We start from the raw sequence: 6,066 nt of genomic DNA, 5'->3' as shown, positions 1-6,066 counted from the left end.
GAAAACTTTAATGTATTTGTCTCATCAATTTGTCTCATTGACCGAACAAAATGTGCCACGCCCACCAGCCGCCCAAAACTGTGGTAGCCACGGTTGTCATGCTAAAAATTTTTTTTGCTTAAACGTATCTGACTCATTAAAACCTTTCAATTGACTATCAAAAATGTTTGCCACGACTAAAAGTGTATTTCGCCCACATATTATATACCAAAATAGCAGGTAGGTGGCTCTTTACAATATTTCTTTCCATTTTTATTTTGATCCCTCAAGTTGAGAAAAGTCGAGGCACTCCACTATAGCGTTCTTCTTTGTTTTCTTCTCCAACTTTAAAGCGATTATCTTATTTTACGATGTTGGTTTGGCGTACCCCTCAGTGAGGGGAGCAATAGACAAAATTGTGCGGACCCGGTGTTTTAAAAAGATATTAAATATACTTTAAAAAGTCGTTAATAGTGTTTGCAAGAAGCCGTGAAAAGCAAAAATAATAATTGGATCCATGTTTCACATTCCACCGTTACACAATCGACGCTAAGAGACCGACGCTATTTTGACGCACACATTCAATTCTTACAACGTGAATGACAAGAACGCCAATGAAGAACTCATTTGCCTGTAATGCTTGATGTCACAGGTGCATACTCTTTCTCGCTGGCCTCGACCGTGTGACCGCGTGGGAAACGCCTTTATTAAAAAAACTTGAATTTCTCGAAATCTGAAGGCTTTTCGTTTGCCGTTCCAAATTAGTTAATGATATTCCTTTCCATCGAGGTACTGTGATTGTGGGTAAAACGTCTGTGAGAGTTGTAAGAATTAATTAAAGTTAGCAAAGAAAATGTGTTTGTTCATGTCACGGGTTTATACGCTTTCTCGCTGGCCTCGACAGTGTGATCGCGTTGAGAAGCCATAATTAAAAGGGCTTGAATTTGAAAAATTTTATGTACATCGTGGCAAATTTAGAGAATAATAATTTCGTATTAGTCTAACAGGAACATTCAATGTTAGACGGTTTAAAAGATCTGCAGAATCATTGTCACCTCTTATAAGATTTTAAATAAAAATAGTACTACGATTTACAAGTGTAGGTAAATTAAGCATTTGTAATCTACTCTGGTAGGAAGGTAGCCTTACGTTTTGATCCCAGTTCAAACTACGCAGGGCAAATAAGAGAATCTAAGCAGTAGTTATCTAAGTTTGGCATTATAATCATTAGTACGAGAAATCCGGAATCTCTCTCTGCTCTGGTACCTCGAGGTTAACGGTCGCGCACGCGGGTAAAAGGAAAAATAAAGAAACACGTGGAAGAGGGAATGCGATCGGTAGAAAATAAAGTAAGTGAATCAATATAATCGGCGCAGTAAAGCCCAAGAACGATTACGCACAACGAATAAAACTGAGTGAACTTACATGAAAGTAAACGACGAGACGAGGTGATATGCAGATTGTTATATTGTGTCCTCCCTAACACCCTACTGCGAAGTGTCAGATCACTAACCATCCGCCACGGGACGGAAGATCCTCTCGTGTGTCCCCCCTAATAACCTACCGCCAAGTGGCAGATTCCTTCGTGTTCCCCTAACTCCGACGGTGAGACGGAAGATCCGCTCACTTGCCCCATTAATCCCGCATAAAAGCCGGAACGGCAGATCCTTCCGACTGTGACTAATCAAACTGGCTTTTATCCGGCCAACCATGACAGAATCTAGCAGAATCTACTAAACCGATCTGGCAAGGAAAAGGCCAAAAGGATGAGAGGGTCACACGGGGAATTCCGGAATCTCTCTCTGCTCTGGTACCTCGAGGTTAACGGTCGCGCACGCTGGTAAACGGAAAAATAAAGAAACATGTGGGAGAGGGAACGCGATCAGTAGGAAATAAGGTAAGTGAATTAATATAATCGGCGCAGTAAAGCCCAAGAACAATTACGCACAAGAATAAAACTGAGTGAACTTACAGGAAAGTAAACGACGAGACGAGGTGATATGCAGATTGTTATATTGTGTCCTCCCTAACACCCTACCGCGAAGTGTCAGATCACTAACCTTCCGCCACGGGACGGAAGATCCTCTCGTGTGTCCCCCCTAATAACCTACCGCCAAGTGGCAGATTCCTTCGTGTTCCCCTAACTCCTACGGTGAGACGGAAGATCCGCTCACTTGCCCCATTAGTCCCGCATCAAAGCCGGAACGGCAGATCCTTCCGACTTTGACTAATCAAACTGGCTTTTATCCGGCCAACCATGACAGAATCTGGCTGCGGCCTCGCCTGAAGGCCCAGCCCTTAGGATTCTTGGCCTCGCGAACTTCGTACCTCGGCCACGTATAATAAAAACCGGCTGCGTTCTCGCCCGGAGCTCAAACCTATGGGATTTTCCGTCACGAAAGGACTTGGCGTTCCGATGTTACCGTAACCGCGAAGATCCTGGAACACCCCTTATCAGTCGGTACTCGAAGTGTTAAAGGCAAGACTGGCCACCCACCTTATCAACCGCAGGCCAGTAAACCAAAAAAGATCGTGAAGAGTCCAACCCAAGCCCGTGAAGGACATCAACCGCGATCAGGATCTGAGAAAGGATGAGTAAGAAAAGAGAAGAAACTTGGAAACTTACTTACCCAAGAAAGAAACATCAGGAAAGGGCGCGCCTCGATAGGAGGTCGATTGGCGCTGGACAATAGTGCAATCGGTGGTTACAAGCAAATGGAAATATCGGTTATGGTGAATATCGGGTGATGAATATCGATATCGTGGTCAGGCCCGCTGGCTATCGGTAGCCTATTGGTATCGGTGCCCACTGAGAATCGGAGCGAGAGATTTGAAATTGCTACAAGGAGGACGACCAGCGCTGTAGAAACTCAACGGAGTTAAAAGCGTCGAGGGAACGACTAAGGAGCATCGAGGAAATCGGAAGGAGCTTCGTAAGGTCTCGAAGGCTAGGATACGCAAGGAAACGCCGGAAAGAAGGAGCGAGCGTTTTTTTGAATGTTTCCCGAAGTAAGAAATGAATGTGAGAAGTCCAATAGCTCCACACAAATCCCAGCAGCAGTAACATCAAAATCGGACGACTATTTCATATAGCTGTCATAGGTAGAATCGGAAAATTGGTGGGAAAATAATATGAAACTAATTAGAGCTTTGGGGCTTTTTGATATATTATCTTATTATATAAGGAATATAATTTTTTATATCTTCAAGAATTTCGAATTCAATTTAATTAAATAGGACTACTCTAATATATAGATGTCAAAAAAATGATCTAAAATGAGGAATGAAATATTTTTTTTTAATATCACTGAAGAATCATTAAAGATTTCACATGGTTTTACTGAATTTTATTATTTTTTATAAATGCAAGGGTATACAAATTTCGGCTTGCCGAAGTTAACTTCATTTCTTGTTTACATAGTGGTTGATGTCTTGGAACTTTCTGGTTACAAATTAAATATGGCGTCACCTCTTTTAACTATTTATATCCGTTGCTCGTATAATAAAAGGGTATACCAGATTCGTCGGGAAGTGTGTAACGGTATGTATGTATTCTTGATCAGCATCAAAAGCCGGGTCGATCTAGCCATGTCCGTCTGTCCGTCCGTCCGTCCGTCAGTCCGTATAAGAGCCAGAACAGTCAGACCTGGCATGCAGATTCCTGGGCTTCATACGCGCAACTCTGATTCAGAGGGGTGCCGCGCTCACTCTAACGCCCAGAATCCGCGAAAATATGTACGGCTTACAGTTTTTGAGAAAACTGAAATGTATTTGTCTCATCAATTTGTCTCATTGACCGAAAAAAATGTGCCACGCCCACCAACCGCCCAAAACTGTGGTAGCCACGGTTGTCATGCTAAAACATTTTTTTTGCTTAAACGTATTTGACTCATTAAAACCTTTCGATTGACCATCAAAAATGTTTGCCACGACTAAAAGTGTATTTCGCCCACATATTATATACCAAAATAGCAGGTAGGTGGCTCTTTACAATATTTCTTTCCATTTTTATTTTGATCCCTCAAGCTGAGAAAAGTCGAGACACTCCACTATAGCGTTCTTCTTTGTTTTCTTCTCCAACTTTAAAGCGATTATCTTATTTTATGATGTTGGTTTGCCGTACCCCTCAGTGAGGGGAGCAATAGACAACATTGTGCGGACCCGGTGTTTTAAAAAGATATTAAATATACTTTAAAAAGTCGTTAATAGTGTTTGCAAGAAGCCGTGAAAAGCAAAATTAATAATTGGATCCATGTTTCACATTCCACCGTTACACAATCGACGCTAAGTGACCGACGCTATTTTGACGCACACATTCAATTTTTACAACGTGAATGACAAGAACGCCAATGAAGAACTCATTTGCCTGTAAATATATTCCACATGCAAAGAAAATGTGTTGGTTCATGTCACGGGTTTATACGCTTTCTTGCTGGCCTCGACAGTGTGATCGCGTTGAGAAGCCATAATTAAAAGGGCTTGAATTTGAAAAATTTGATGTACATCGTGGCAAATTTAGAGGATAATAATTTCGTATTAGTCTAACAGGAACATTCAATGTTAGACGGTTTAAAAGATCTGCAGAATCATTGTCACCTCTTATAAGATTTTAAATAAAAATAGTACCAAGCATTGTTCTACGATTTACAAGTGTAGGTAAATTAAGCATTTGTAATCTACTCTGGTAGGAAGGTAGCCTTACGTTTTGATCCCAGTTCAAACTAAGCAGGGCAAATAAGAGAGTCTAAGCAGTAGTTATCTAAGTTTGGCATTATAATCATTAATACGAGGAAAAAAATTAGTAGTATTAGTAAAAGGAAAAATAAAGAAACACGTGGAAGAGGGAACGCGATCGGTAGGAAATAAGGTAAGTGAATCAATATAATCGGCGCAGTAAAGCCCAAGAACGATTACGCACAACGAATAAAACTGAGTGAACTTACATGAAAGTAAACCACGAGACGAGGTGATATGCAGATTGTTATATTTTGTCCTCCCTAACACCCTACCGCGGAGTGTAAGATCGCTAACCTTCCGCCACGGGACGGAAGATCCTCTCGTGTGTCCCCCCTAATAACCTACCGCCAAGTGGCAGATTCCTTCGTGTTCCCCTAACTCCTACGGTGAGACGGAAGATCCGCTCACTTGCCCCATTAATCCCGCATTAAAGCCGGAACGGCAGATCCTTCCGACTTTAACTAATCAAACTCGCTTTTATCCTGCCAACCATGACAGAATCTGGCTGCTGCCTCGCCTGAAGGTCCAGCCCTTAGGATTCTTGGCCTCGCGAACTTCGTACCTCGGCCACGTATAATAAAAACCGGCTGCGGCCTCGCCCGGAGCTCAAACCTATGGGATTTTCCGTCACGAAAGGACTTGGCGTTCCGATGTTACCGTAACCGCGAAGATCCTGGAACACCCCTTATCATTAACAGCAGAAGGCTGATTTTTTAATTGTTTTTAAAGTTCGAGTTAAATTTTATCAAAATTGGACGACTATATCATATAGCTGTCATAGGTACAATCGGAAAATTGGTGGGAAAATAATATAAAACTAATTAGAGCTTTGGGGTTTTTTGATATATTATCTTATTATATAAGGAATATAATTTTTTATATCTTCAAGAATTTCGAATTCAATTTAATTAAATAGGACTACTCTAATATATAGATGTAAAAAAAAATGATCTAAAATGAGGAATGAAATATTTTTTTTAATATCACTGAAGAATCATTAAAGATTTCACATGGTTTTACTAAAGTTTATTAATTTTTATAACTTCAAGGGTATACAAATTTCGGCTTGCCGAAGTTAACTTCATTTCTTTTTTACATAGTGGTTCATGTCTTGGAACTTTCTGGTTTAAAATTAAATATCCGTTACTCGTATAATAAAAGGGTATACCAGATTCGTCGGGAAGTATGTAACGGTATGTATGTATTCTTGATCAGCATCAAAAGCCGGGTCGATCTATCCATGTCCGTCTTTCCGTCCGTCCGTCCGTATAAGAGCCAGAACAGTCAGACCTGGCATGCAGATTCCTGGGCTTCATACGCGCAACTCTGATTCAGAGGGGTGCCGCGCCC

Source organism: Drosophila biarmipes, unplaced genomic scaffold, assembly GCF_025231255.1.
Source record: "Drosophila biarmipes strain raj3 unplaced genomic scaffold, RU_DBia_V1.1 ptg000015l, whole genome shotgun sequence".
NCBI lineage: Eukaryota > Metazoa > Arthropoda > Insecta > Diptera > Drosophilidae > Drosophila > Drosophila biarmipes.
Note: the sequence above shows the minus strand (reverse complement) of the source record.